This window comes from Phocoena phocoena, chromosome 18 (assembly GCF_963924675.1).
Source record: "Phocoena phocoena chromosome 18, mPhoPho1.1, whole genome shotgun sequence".
Lineage (NCBI taxonomy): Eukaryota > Metazoa > Chordata > Mammalia > Artiodactyla > Phocoenidae > Phocoena > Phocoena phocoena.
In genome coordinates this window covers 50850450-50866072 of record NC_089236.1, presented here as the reverse complement: position 1 = coordinate 50866072, position 15623 = coordinate 50850450, and the positions used below count along the sequence as shown (strand labels likewise).

At 36.4% G+C, this 15623-nt stretch overlaps 1 protein-coding gene across 2 annotated transcripts in view; it reads right to left on the bottom strand.

Annotated features, from left to right (window-relative positions):
• The window catches only part of LMO7 (LIM domain 7), a 131476-nt gene extending 116475 nt beyond the window's left edge, over window positions 1-15001 (bottom strand). For both annotated transcript variants that reach the window (XM_065895862.1, XM_065895866.1), the window contains exons 1-2: window positions 14922-15001; window positions 4037-4106 (exon numbers count right to left, since the gene is read on the bottom strand). The gene's annotated coding sequence lies outside the window, so the exon portion shown is untranslated. The remainder of the gene's footprint in view (window positions 1-4036; window positions 4107-14921) is intronic.
• Window positions 15002-15623: the final 622 nt, after the last annotated feature.

Sequence of the window (15623 nt, the reverse complement as noted above, 5' to 3'; positions counted from 1 at the left end):
ACAGAGAAAAGTAATCATTTTGAACGCAGCTGCCACGTTTATGCCTGAGCACTAGATTAACGAGAGTCCTCTGGAAAGTCCTTACAATAAAACACTCTTCATCTCACTCAGCTTGAAAGCATCTTTGCTCTTTGTTACCATTAACTACATGTAAAACTGGTGGATCTGATTAAAGTCTTTGAATGTACCACTGTGAATTCCTGGTTTCAATATTGTACCAGAGTCATACGAGATGTTACAATGCGGGAAACTGGGGTGAAAGGCACAGAGGAACTCCGTGTACTGCTTTTTTTGCCACCTCCTCTGAATCTATATTTCAAAATAAAAAGTTTTTTAAAAGGCAAGTATTAACTAAAACATTTACCTATCTGTATTAGTTTCCGAGGGCTGCCATGACAAAGTACCACAAGCCGAGTGGCTTAAAGCAACAGAGATTTATTGTCTCACAGTTCTGGAGACAAGAAGTCCAAAATCAAGGTATTCACAAAGCCATGCTCCCATGAAACCTGTAGAAGAATCCTTCCTTGCCTCTTCCAGTTTCTGGTGGTTTGCTGGCAATCGCTGCTCCCCCTTGGCCTGTGGATGCATCACGCCAATTCTCAGTTGTCACATGGCTTTCTTCCCGTGTGTACCTGCCTTCATAAGGCCATCTTCTTATAAGGATGCCAATCATATTAGATTAGGGTGTCTACTCTACTCCATTATGACCTCTGTTCCCATTCTCCATGGGACAACCCTCTTTCCAAATAAGATCACATTCTGAGGTACTGCAGTTTAGGACTTCAGTATGTAGGCATACCTCAGAGATATTGTGGGTTGGGTTCCAGACCACCGCGATAAAGCAAGTCACATGAATTTTTTTTTGTCTCCCAGTGCATATAAAAGTTATGTCTATACTAACTGTAGTCTATCAAGTGTGCAGTAGCATTATGTCTAATAAAGCAACACACATACCTTAATTAACAAATACTGTATTGCTAAAACATACTAACCATCATCTGAGCCTTCAGAGAGTCACAGAAGTAACATCAGAGAACACTGGTCATGGATCACCACAACGAATACAATAATAATGAAAAAGTTTGAAATACTGCAAGAATTACCCAAATATGACCCAGAGACACGGGGTGAAAAAATGCTGTTAGAAAAATGGCACTGATAAAACTTGTTCGATGCAGGGTTGCCATAAACCTTCAATTTATAAAAAATGCAATATCTGCAAAGTGCACTAAAGCGAAGCACAATAACTTGAGGTATGCCTGCAGTGGATCTTTTTTTTTGAGGGGCGGGACACAATTCAGCCTATAACACTGAGAATAACTCAAGCCATCTGAAAAAACAGAGTACTTTCAATACAATTCACACTTTTAATTTTCACAGAAGTTATTTCGTAAAAGTTATTTTCATCTAAAACATATTTATTCTATTAAATTGAATGTTTCTTCCTAGGAAGACTTCAAAAACAAAAGTTCTTTAACTTTATTCCTTAAATAACACCTGACTCCTATATTGCTAGAAGTAATTCATACATATATGTACACTGCAATACATGCATATATATGAAAGTTTTTTACCCAACCAAGTTTGAGACCAATAAAAATATCATGTCAGCTGCTTAGTCGTGACAGAAATAGAATAGATGTAACTTGGTAAGAAGGAAGGAATTAATATTTGAGCCCAACTGCTCTGGAACTTTATATATAGACAGTTGACCCTTGAACAACAAAGGTTTCAACTGCACAGGTCCATTTATACGTAGATATTTTTTCAAGAAATATATTGGAAAATTTTTTGGAGATTTGTGACAATTTGAAAAAACTCACAGATGAACCGTGTAGCCTAGAAATAGCGAAAAAATTTAAAAAAAGTTAGTATATATCGTGAATGCATAAAATATATGTAGATACTACCTTTACACAGGCATAAGGTGAGTGATATTTAATATAAAATTATTTGTTAGTTTTCTTACTGCTTTATAACTTTGCTTTCAAGGAATTACAGTACAGTACAATAGGCCTCTCTCTCTCTCATGATTGGAGAAACTGCATATCAGACTGTCATCACGGGTAAGTGGGTTTTTCAATGTAACAATGTTTCTAGTACTGTATTATAAATATGACTGTAATACTGTACGCCACAAAAATCATACAATGGTTCATTTATTAGTGTATAGGCTTGGTGACCATGAAGCAATCATAGTGCTGTTTCTTTGTTATCAATGCATGAATCATTATACCTTTAAATAAATATGAATTTCTTTTTCACATTACCTTTTCAATTTTATGACTAATGTTAGTAATATGTATAACAGCTATAGTGTTTTGTATCATATGAGACAATATTGATGTTGGTATTGACAGACAGATGATTCATCTTGTAAACAGACAAGGTAAACTTATGGTTTCAATAAATGCAGTACAGTACTGTAAATGTATTTTCTCTTCCTTAGGATTTTCTTAACATTTTCTTTTATCTAACTTACTTTATTGTAACAATACAGTATATATTGATAATACATATAACATACAAAATATGGGTTAATCGACTATTTATGTTATCAATAAGGCTTCTGGTCAATAGTAAGCTATTAGCAGTTAAGTTTGGGGGGGAGTCAGAAGTTACACACAGATTTTCAAGTGCACAGGAGGTTGGTGCTCCTAACTCTTGCTTTGCTCAAGGGTCCACTGCATTCTATATTTCAAAAGAAAATAGTAATTTTCTGATCTTTCAAAGAGAAAACTGTAAAAACTCTTCTTTCCTTCTCTCCTAGACAGATATTTTCTAATAATAAACACTCTGCCACCAACTTATTCCTGTCAAAATTCTGATGACACCTTCTGCAAACCCAGAAATTTTAGTACTGCTACCTTTAATCTGTCATGCCTTTAACATCTGCAAACACATGCATGGCCAAACAGAAGGTTCCTGAATGTATTACAAGCAGCTTGACTATTCCAAAGATAAAATATTAACATATTTTATTTACATTCCAGTTATTAGCTGTCTTAAACTTGAGTGTTTTGTAAAATTAATTTTTTACCTGACTCCCAACATCAGCCTTGATTCTTAGGGAATGCTAACTTTTTTTTTTTTTTTTTTTTGCGGTACGCGGGCCTCTCACTGCAGTGGCCTCTCCCGTTGCGGAGCACAGGCTCCGGACGCACAGGCTCAGCGGCCATGGCTCACGGGCCCAGCCGCTCCGCGGCATGTGGGATCTTCCCGGACCGGGGCACGAACCCGTGTCCCCTGCATTGGCAGGCGGACTCTCAACCACTGAGCCACCAGGGAAGCCCCAGGAATGCTAACATTTTGAAAATTATCCATCATTTGTAATTATAAATTATATTTCCAAAGATATGGTCCCACATTATTATTGATCTCTCTAGGGTCTTGATACAGCAGAGAATCTATATAGTGATAGTATGGGGTGTTTTTCATACACAAAACTCCGGATTTAAAGCTAGAATGAATCTAGAGAGTCATCCATAGTCATCTTATAGAAAAGGTTACTGAGGCAAAGTAGAAGACAGAGACTTGCCCAACATCACACAGGAAACCAAAAGAGGTGACAGGTCTTAAGTATGTTGCAAATACACTACAAAACCTGCATGCTGAGCGAGGGCAATGTATAAGCATGAAGCACCTGAAATGTAACAACTCATCAGCTTTGGCCAGTTTCCATAAACTGTGGTCAACTAGCAACCAATACACGGAGGGCTGAGTTTCGGAAAGACCGTGATCCTAAACAAATGCAATTTGTGGAAGAAATGGGCCAAAAGGGGGGATATAGGCAGTCTGAGGGCACAAGAAGCAAAACAAACAAAAAATTAAATAAATAGAATAAAAGCCTCCAGGCAGAATGGAAACAGAAGGAGGAACTAAAGATATAAGGACAAGATCACAAGAAATACTTTTCTTGAGAAAAAAAGACCCCAAACCTAATATCTACGATAATTCCAGATTAAGAGAACGTGTTTATGCCCATCTTTTTACATTTCAGAAACAAATATAATTTTGAAGATAATTTATTACTTACCAAACCTGCTATTGGTGTGGACAGTCTATTGATCTTCTTAATGACACCAGGTTTAAGCTTATTAATCAAACTGAAAGTAAATAAAGAAACAACATATGTAGTTATAAGAATGCCAATATTAGTTTAGTGTTCTTTTTAACATCCTCAAAAACCATACATGTCATTCATCCATCCCAATATTTTCTTCAGGTCCAAGAGCCCAACAGAAAGCAAACAACTAAGAAAATAAGTCAAGAAACAGAGACCAGCAATGCCAACAACAGTGACACGGGCCTCTTAGAACATACAGACACACTTCTACATTCAAAGACATGTCCTTTAAAAATAGTTCCACATTTGTTAAAGAAAGGTAATATTTGATTCTGTATCAACAGTTAGTTTAAGAATCTCTTTCATTGTAATATAGTTCTCCTCAACCTAAGAATACTTTTTTCTATTAATCATTTTTACTGATTTTTTTTCTCAAACTGAACCATGTTTTAAAAAGGTAGATTCAAACCATATTTTTTTCTTTGCCATATTTAAAGGGTGCAGTGGAACTCATCCAAATAACAACTATTTCCCATTGGTAACTCATTCAACTCTATGACAGCTTTGCTATCACTGCAGAATGGGTAAAAATTTAAATGTACCAGAACTCCCCAAAATAGGCTAACAATCACTTCAGAATCTAACACTGAACAAAAGTTTATGTTGTTATTACAGAATCTGCAAGGATATCTGTAAGTCTCTAGATTCTAAAACACTTTTAGAACCCAGTTTTGACACCTGAAACTTAAGAGTACAATTTTTGGTTCTAAATCTAGATTATGGTGAATTCTATATTTTTGTTGCTGTGCACTGATAATAGTGCCAAGCCATGTAGAAATTTAATATTATAATAATGTTTTTCTAGTAAAGCTAGCCTCGTTAATTAATCATTAGTCACTGCCAGAAAACTATAATTTGAAACAATGATTTTCCTATTCAGTAATGCTTCCACAAAAAAACAATTCTTTATTCTGTAACAGAGTTCCAAAAGGAAAGCAAATATAGGAGAAAGAATCAAACATTCTTAATTTACTGGTCTCCCCTTCACAATGGGCAACAGAAAAAAAGAAAAAAATCTGACACTTGTGGAATGTCACTCCTTCAACATTCCAGAGATTTATATATACACTTGAATGTGCTAAAAATAAAGAAGACAAAAGTCTCAATTTAATAAGCTTCAGAATGTTGTTAACAGGATTCAAAAGTACAAAACAGTGGCTTATGAAGATTTAGTCTGGTGAACAAAAGCTGTTTTTCTGTTTTCATAGTTTCTTCACACAAAGATCTTTAGATAACTTAACATAGATGACAGAACCACCACCCCTCGACTTTAAGCATTTCCAAGAACTGTTACTCTTTGACTCCTAATTTCTTATTTGTGCACTGAAAACCACATAGGAAGGAAGGCTTTCTCCCTCATGGTCACAATATTTTTCTTTAATCACTAGCTGAAGAGCTAGCAAAGAATTGAGCAGGTTTATAAGAAATGACATTTCCAATTTAATTGTTCTAGTTGTTCCCTATTAAGCAAGTATTTCTTGAATTCTATTACTGGTGGCTTCTTGCAATGTATAGTACAAACAACTGAAACATTACTTAACAGAAACATAATTCTAACATAGCGTCAACCAAGAAATTCATAGCAGTTGTTGACCACTAGTTTGACAGTGACTTTCCTACGGAACTTGAACCTTAAAATGTAATCTTTCTGTGATATTAAAAGTTAGACATAGGGGTTTCCCTGGTGGCTCAGTGGTTGAGAATCTGCCTGCTAATGCAAGGGACACGGGTTCGAGCCCTGGTCTGGGAGGATCCCACATGCCGCAGAGCAACTAGGCCCATGAGCTACAACTACTGAGCCTGAGCGTCTGGAGCCTATGCTCCGCAACAAGAGAGGCCGCCATAGTGAGAGGCCTGCGCACCGCGATGAAGAGTGGCCCCCCACTTGCCACAACTAGAGAAAGCCCTCGCACAGAAACGAAGATGCAACACAGCAAAAATAAATTAATTAATTAATAAACTCCTACCCACAACATCTTCTTAAAAAAAAACAACATTCAATACAGAATTTTATGATTACTTTAGTATTGATATTTTTAAAGACTGGTAGTAAAATTAATATAAGTTTGATTTCTAGAATTCCTGTGGCAGTAATTTTGAATACTGCTGAATTAGGATACAACACAAATAAATGGTTAACAAGACATGCTAAGATGGGAAAGTGAAGCGGCAACAAGTCAGTACCAATGCATTGATATCATTTCATGATGATAGGACTTTCTGTTTAGCTTCACTATTATGCCTGAAGCATCCTCAAGTGAGTCTAGCAAAGCTCAAGTGGTCTGACAGCAGAGTCCTCTTATTCTAGGCAACGTCAGCAATTATGGCACTAATGGATCTTGCTGAGTAACAGGACGTTTCCCAATACAACATCGATAGCCATACGTGTTAGCAGGAGGACTCTGGTTTCCTGTCCTGGTTCTGCTCTTTACTATTAAGTAACATCACAAATTCTGCTCCGTCCCTTCATGTAAATCAGAGGATTCTCACAGTCCAACTTAGGTTCTTTCCAACTTTTGCCACTGTAAAAATGCTTGGATGCATGTCTGTATGTATATCTTTGACCATGCTCCTTATCATTTCTTATATTCTATTTCTAGAAATAAAACCATCAGTGACAAGTTCTTGGTACTTGTCTGGAAAGGAACCTGGCAATATGAACCAACTTTTGCATCAGCAGGTAGCATTCCTGTGTCTACCTCATGGTATGATAAAACAGCGATACTGTTTCCCTCTGCCTGTCAGCTCTACTGCGTGATCTCCCTAGTGCTGCAGCCTTTATAAGCACTGCTTGAAAGGGATATAAAAAATTTTACCAATGTTTTATGTATCACATTTTAGATATTTAAGCTCTTTTTAATATTTTCCACTATGAAGAGGCTTTATGCATACCTTTTTCCCATTTTGTAGTCTTAGAGTCCAAAACAAAAGAATTATTGGGGAAAGTCTTATAACCTTTATGATAAATAAATATATGTTTATATTAATAAATAAACTAGCATATAATTACTTGATAGATACTGCCAAATTGCTGTTCAGTACTGTACCAGCTTATACTCAACTGGTCATTTTGGGAATATCATAGACTACTTCGCCATAATACGGCCATCATTTTTTTTAACAGATTTTAAATTATTTACTAGTTCAATTTAAAAATCGTATCTGATTTTAACATAATCATTTCTTACTATTGAAGGTAGAGATTTTACTATTTATTTCCAGTAGTATTTCTTCATTTGTGAAGTATTTGGTCACATCCTTTGTTCATTTGTCTATTGAGATTTTCAAACGTGTACCTTACCAGTTTATTTGAACTCTAGATAATATTTAAGCCAATTCTGCTTAAAATATTTTTCCCAGAATGTTATTTGCCAGAGTTATCTATTTAATAAAACTTCAAGTGTATTTTTTCTGGGTTTTTTCTATTCCTTCAAAGCTTAGAATCTTAAACTGCCTCCAAAAAATTTTTAATTCTTCTATTTTATTTTCTCAGCTTTTTATTATTTTAATCCAGGCTATGTTCTAGTATACGTAAGGTTTGGGCTTGGGTTTTTTTTTTACTGAAGCATAATTGACCTACAACACTATGTTAGTTCCAGGTACATAAGACAGTGATCCAATATTTCTATACATTACAAAATGATCACCATGATAAATCTAGTTACCATCTGTCACCATACAAAGATATTACAATAGTATTGACTATATTTCCGTGATTCATTTATTTTATAACTGAAGTCTGTACCTCTTAATCTCTCTCATCTATTTCACTTATTGCCCATCCCCCTGCTCTGGCAACCACCTATTTGTTCTCTATGACTGTGTTTCTGTTTTTTTTGTATGTGTTCACTTGTTTTCGTTTTTAGATTCCATATTTAAGTGAATCATGGTATTTGTCTTTCTCTGCCTGACATTTCACTTAGCATAATACCCTCTAAGTCCACCTATGTTGTCACAAATGGCAAGATTTCATTCTTTTTATGGCAGAGTCATATTCCACTGAGCATATATACCACCTCCTCTTCATCCCTTCATCTCTCAATGGGTGCTTAGGTTGCTTCCATATCTTGGCTACTGTAAATAATGATGCAATGAACTTAGGGGTGCACATATCTTTTTGAATTAGTGTTTTCGTTTTCTTGGGGAAAATGACCAGAAGTGGAATTGCTGGATTAAATGGTAATTCTATTCTTAATTTTTTGAGGAAGCTCCATACTGTTCTCCATAGTGGCTGCACCAATTTACATTCCCTCCAACAGTGCACGAGGGTTCCCTTTTCTCCACATCCTCGCCAACGCTTGTTATTTGTTGTCTTTTTGATAACAGTCATTCTGACAGGTGTGAGATAGTATCTCACTGAGATTTTGATTTGCATTTCGCTGATGATTAGTGATGTTGAGCATATGTCTATTGGTCATCTGCGTGTCTTCTTTGGAAAAATGTCTATTCAGGTCCTTTGTCCATTTTTTTTTATCAGGTTGTTGTTTTTGTTTGTTTGTTTGTTTTGTTTCTTTGCGGTACGTGGGCCTCTCACTGTTGTGGCCTCTCCCGCTGCGGAGCACAGGCTCCGAACACGCAGGCTCAGCGGCCATGGCTCACGGGTCCAGCCGCTCCGTGGCATGTGGGATCTTCCCGGACCGGGGCACGAACCCGCGGCCCCTGCATCGGCAGGCAGACTCTCAACCACTGTACCACCAGGGAAGCCCGGTTGTTTTTTTTTTGATGTTGAGTTGTGGTATATGCTGAGTTTGTAAGTTAATTTTCTTAGCCAATTATGTACCCCAATACAAATAATCGAGTGCCTCATCTCTTCTCCATTCTCTCATCTGTCCTTTATCACAACTTCCTATGCATAAGAATGTATTTTGGACTTCCCAATTACATTAATATGTACATTTATAAAGCAATCCATAATTTTTTAATTACTGTGCTTTCTCAAGTCTGTCATTTGTTCTAATATCGAGACAGTATCATTCCACAGAAATTTTTAGTTTTAGGATTTTTCCTTTTCTCACCTGTTTATTCTTCCCTATGAATGTTAAAATCCTATTTATTCTAAGAAAAGTCTGACTAGATTTAACACGGGTATTGGCTTAAAATTATAAACAAATTGACAACTATTGGAAATACAGTTTTTCATTCCATTTCTTAAGTCATATAGTTTACCATTACATTTCAACATACAAAATAAAAGTCTCACACATTTCTCTAAAGTAAACAGTAAACTGTGTTCTAAATTTTTCCACTATTGCCTTTATCCCTTAGATCTCATCTGACTTTCTGACTGATGATTGTTGGTAAGTAAAAATTCTAGAGATTAAGTCTCTCATATAAGGCAATTACTCTACTTTTAATTGATGTGATATCATTATATATTTGTCCTTTTTGCAATATTCATTTCCCTTTCTTAATACTTCTCGTTGCACCGCCTAGAATTCCTATACTTTCACCATTTCCTGGCCAATACGTGGTTTTCCATTACCTACCTGAGAGCCTTCATGACATCAAGAAACTACTTCAAAAATAACTTTTTTCTGATCAACTTTAATATAAATTGTTTATATTACACACATTTAGCATATACATTACTCCTACTTATTTTTAGTAGAACACCATTCTCATTTTTTTTTCCTCAGAGACCCTAGCACTGAAATGTTGTGTGCCCTTCTCTTAGTAATTTATATTTAGGATGAGAAAGCCCTGAAGATGGTACATGCAAGTTCATGAGACAGGACCAAAGCTTTCTACCTTCAAGTCTGAGGCCACAATGTAAAAAAAATTTCTGCAAAATTTGCAATGAGTCTGTATAACATGACTACCATTACAGAAGTGAATTTTTTAATTGATGTTTGCCAAGCTGACCTTCAACTTAAAAAACTACTTTTAAGAAAATGACGTTTTGCTATATGTGGACATAAAATTACAGAAAAAATTGACTGTGAAGCTTAAAAAGACAGCATACAGATGGCAACCATAAAACACTGCCATGAAGAGAAAGCAGTTTTAAAATTTTTAATTATCTTTATGAACTTGAACACATGCATCTTTGCAAACTACTGGATTATCAAATAATATAGAAACTTCAAAGTCTGTACCACTTTAAGTGAAGAAAAATAGTTCTTATTACTTAAATTTTAAATGGCTATAATATGGGATCAGGGTCAATTGATAGTGCTGGTGAGCTGTATGAACGCACCTGTCCTCAGGAAATTCAAAACCAGTAAGAGCTCTAAGAAAAAAGCCTTCATCCTTACAGAAGGACCTCTGAGCTTTACATGGAGCTCTGCATAGAAGCCCCAAGAATCCACTGATGTCGCTGTCACTCAGTGTGTGAGTGTCCTAACAAAGTTAGTGTCCTAACAAAGGACAGAGCCCTCTCGCATGAATGAGAAATGGCAAGGTCTCTATCTTGTCTGATGTCTTAAAACAATCACTCGAGTATCCCACAGTAAATTAACAGGAGTATTTTTTAATAATTTTTTTCTTTTTTTGAATGCACCTTTAACAAAATACTACAGTCGTTTCAGGAAGACAGTACAGTATTCACATAGCAGATATAAATAGAAACAGGTTTTCTCAAACCAGTAGGTGAATGTTTATTTGCTCCACTCTTTCCAAGCTGCAAGCCATGGAAAGGAAGGCCTGGTGCCAGCGTGAGAAAAGTTTCCTCAAAAATGTGAGCTGTGAGTTCAAAAAGGCATAAAAGTCTGCATGGCTGACTCGGGACAGAGCAAAGACTTGGCATTATTCCAGGGATGGGAAGTACTGACTGACTAACCAGAGACACACCCAATAAGATTACCTTCAAATACATCTTCTTACTTCATAAAGATAATAAACAATGTTTCCATTTAAATATTTCCAAGATTGCTATCACAAGATGAGTAACTATGAAATTACTAATCACTAGCTGGATATGCTCCAACTAAATATATTTAAAGAGATATAATTCTGCAGAACCACAGAGCAAGGGAGGACTGCAGATACTTATGTAGTGGCAAATCTCTTATATTTTTAAATATATAGTAAGGGAGTCTTCAGGAACCCTAATAAACACTGAAGATAGGAGACAGATGAATGAATACTATTAATAAAATTCATAGAAAATTATAACAAGGAGTTGAAATCACCTTATAGACCCCTGTCAATCCTTTTACTAATTAGAAAAAAAAAAACAAATTAGATTTCGTTCACATTTCTCTGTTTAATAAAGCCAAGAGAGACTGCATGTCTAAGGTATACAGTAAAATAATTACTACAACAGACTTTAACTGGGGGAGTATTCTTTAGCCCTCAATTGATTGGATCCCCCAGTCAATCAAACTAAATGATACTAAAATGATTTACAGAAGATACTAACTTCAGATTAAAAGGCAATAAATGCACATAACTACCCTCATTATTCAGATGTGTATCTTGTCTGAAACCTCAGTGCAGAGTTTACACCCAATTTAAACTATCTGAAATGTCAGTACAGTGCCAGTTGGGGAAAAGCTATAATGAGCTCATTTCCTCCAACTCTTGACTTCGATATTCCAGAATGCCAGTTCAAAAAGGATAAACTCCTACTAAAGCATAAAAGACTGCTGAAATTACTAAATAAAATAATAAGAAAACTGTTTAATGGTGATAATGAACTAGGATGCCTAGAGACTTTTAAAAGGCAATAAGCAGACCCTATATTTCACAAGAATTGGTCATTTTTCTGGCAGTGAACCAAAGAGAAGTCAGCCTTTTCCTATAGAATATTTTAAAAATCTGAATTTATTTTTAAGTCATAATTCAGCTAAAACTTGAGATCTCAGATGGGCAAAATATTCTCAAAGACAGACAGCTTACTATATTTACCACTAATTTAAAAGTCAGGGTTTACAATACCAGGCTTCTGAACAACAGGTTTTGCTTTCCTCTTAGACATAATAACTACTCAGGCATATGTGATCAAACAATGATGCTTCATCATTTTGTAGACCAACTAGCTAGGCTTTTCTTTAGCTATAAATTTACACAGAATATAGTTACCTGGACTTTTTTCCAACACTACATCTATTAGATTAAAATGCCTTCATTAACCAGTGGCTAAAAATAACGCAATTCACCATTAAGAGATTATTTTAATACAAGCATCATGGGGTACTTTGGGATCCCATCATAAACTAAAATTACTGATTACCACAGCTTAGTATTTACTGACACTACCTTTGGGAAACATTCATTCAAAGAATACTGGGTGGGCTTCCCTGGTGGTGCAGTGGTTAAGAATTCGCCTGCCAATGCAGAGGACACGGGTTCAAGCCCTGGTCCGGGAAGATCCCACATGCTGCGGAGCAACTAAGCCCGTGCGCCACAACTACTGAGCCTGCGCTTTAGAGCCTGTGAACCACAACTACTGAGCCTGCATGCCACAACTACTGAAGCCCATGCGCCTAGAGCCTGTGCTCTGCAACAAGAAGCCCGCGCACCGCAACCAAGAGTAGCCCCCGCTCACCCCAGCTAGAGAAAGTCCACGCGCAGCAACAAAGACCCAACATAGCCAAAGATAAATAAATTTAAAACATAAAGAATACTGGGTACTAAATAGATTGATGAGACTTAGCTGGTAATGCACAAAACCCCAAATTGGTGTTATTTCAATAAGGAAACAATCTAAGAATGATGATTCTGGAAGTTGTGAATTTAAATGACATTTTTAAAAAACTAATATATCTCTAAACATGCATCTAAATGTTTGCTGTGACCATTAAGGTAGAACTTATAATATTTAATCTAACAGTACTGCCTGTAATCAAAACAGTTTTTTATCAACTCTGAATATCCTCACTGGTAACAATATACGCAGGTTGGATATAGTTTTTGGAAATCACCTCAAGCAATTTAGGCTGCTGCATAAATTGCGTTTTAAATAAAACACTAAGTGTCACTCTCAAGTATGTTTAATGACCTAGTTATGGAGGCTATGTCCCCAAAAGGGGGATCCCTAAAACTATTTTGAGTAATAGTTCATCACTGGAACTATATAACCACAAAGTGAGTTCTTAAAAAGATCACCTATTTGGGTTGCATGCTTTCATATGTCTAAAAACAACTCTGTGCTCCACAGGCCCACTGCCTACATAAGCCCACCTAACTCCTATCCTGACTTATGGGACTTAAAACTGACATCAAAGTTATTTGCAGCAAAGCTCTAAATAGTCTACACTCATAGCTAAGGTTCTTTTCAGATCACATGTGTCTAACAGCCATTTTTCCCTCCATCTTCTGAACACATTAGAATATATAAAACATATAATTTGCAAACCAAGATAATTTCCTATCAGTGACCAATTGAGCTAGCCACGTGACCTACTAATATTAGTTTAAACACTATTTGGCAACAACAACTCTGAACGTGGCATCAGAAAAGGACAAGAAACATCCCTTAAACTTTACTTGTGACCCTTATTCATATGCCTGTCCTACTACACATTAGGTAGAATCACATGAAATTGACATTTCTGTAGGTCACACGTGGTTGAATATCAACACTTCATATGATTCGACTTAATAACACTGCTCTAAGACAAAGAAGTGTGAACACCTATCAACAGAACTGATGAGATAAAGACTTATCTTCATGGCCGTCTTCCTAGCAACAACTTGTATTCATACAAAGTTTGATAGTTTATGGAAACCTTAATATATGTATTATAGAACTTTGCACCTTTGTGAATTAGGCAGATCAGATACCCTGATCTCCACTTTACAGATGAGAAAATAAGGCTCAGATGTTAAGTCACTTGCTCAAATGTCCAAAAGTATGAAGCAAGGAATCAAACCTAAGCCTTCTGACTCCGGATCTTTGCTGCAAACAACCTTCCTTTAAAAGGATAATCAAAATCATCTAAGTATGAGCACATACACTCCCAGTGCTTGCTTGTGGACAGATTCCATAAATACTTATGTGATAAGTGTCTAGATTGGAATACTTAAGTGGTTTCAAAAATGTGGGTACATACACAAGTACATTCTTATACTTTATTTGCTCACGTCTGCAACCCGGACCCTCACCCAGGACTGCATTCTTCTGTTCCACAGACTGTCTGCCCCTCACCCCCAAAGGTCACCACCCGGCTAACTGTACTCTGCATCCAGTGGGGAACAAAACATCACACTAAACATACACTGTAGGTCCCACACCATCAATCGTGGCACAAGCCTATTTGACTTAGGATAACCAAAGCCTCAGATGTGATTCTCAGTAATATCATATTAATTGAATGAATGGCTGGCCTGTGACTCAAATTGATTTTGTGGTAATGTAATGACTCCACTTAAAGGTTCAAAGAAATATTTGCTACAGCCTAAATTTGTTCTACAATCATCACTGTTTACTGATGAAGGAAACAAGCTTTATATTAACTTCTAAACCAGGCAACTCCATACATTAGAATATCCACAGCAAGTGAGAGCCGGTGCTATGCGATAGGGCTTGCTTCTCAACCACCCACCCCTACTGGCCCATCAATCAATAACAGAATCTTTCTTGTTTACTAATTTAAAATAATATATATTTCACCAATGTTATCTTTAGATACAGAGACCGATAACCCCTTCCTACTGTCTGGTACTGTCAGGGTGTCAATTTGCAGGGATCAAATCTCACTTGTTACCAAGAAGACATATCAGTGACTATGGTGGCCATGTGGGGTGGGGGTGGATGAAGACACCTCATAACAGGCACGCGCACACACACGCGCACACACGCACACGTGCCCCTTTGCTTTTGAATTATTTTTTTAATGCTTTAAATACTTACTCACACAACAGAACGCCATTCTCCAGGGAGGCTCGAAAATCCTTTGTCTCAAAATTCTTCTCTGTCACTGCCTGAAAGACATATTTGGGTATTAGTTTTCTCTAAATCAGGGATTATACACAAGTCAAATCCAGTATCAGATTAATTAACATGCATCTAATATCATACTTAGAGAACATGCCTGTATCACCAAAAGTTGTTCCATACAGGAAATTCTATGCACTGTTCTATGTTATAAAGAGAAAGGTTAACCATTTTCGTATGAACAAATATAAACAGAAAAAACCACAACAAGTGGTTTCTATGACACAACCATTTTATGGAGGGTAAACAAAAGTTAGAAGCTTAATTTCGAGCATATTTTCTATTTAAAAAAGAAGCCCTATGGGCAATCTAGTCTACTAAGAGTAAATAAAACCAGACTAAGATATAAACTTGAAATACCAACTGTATACGCACATCATTAATTTCAATTCCACCCTTAAATTCCTCAAGTTTCATTACAAAGCTAAATAGCAGAGGGCATGACTCTCCTTAAACGTATTCATGAAATGGCCCTGACTTGTGTAAAGAGCTATTTACTGCAATAGGAAGAAAAAGATTAAATCCTGACATTGAGAGACAAAAGACAGAGAGGGAAGATGGGACATACTCTAAACAGACACTTCCCCACTTAAGGCTTTTACATATGAACAGCCCATC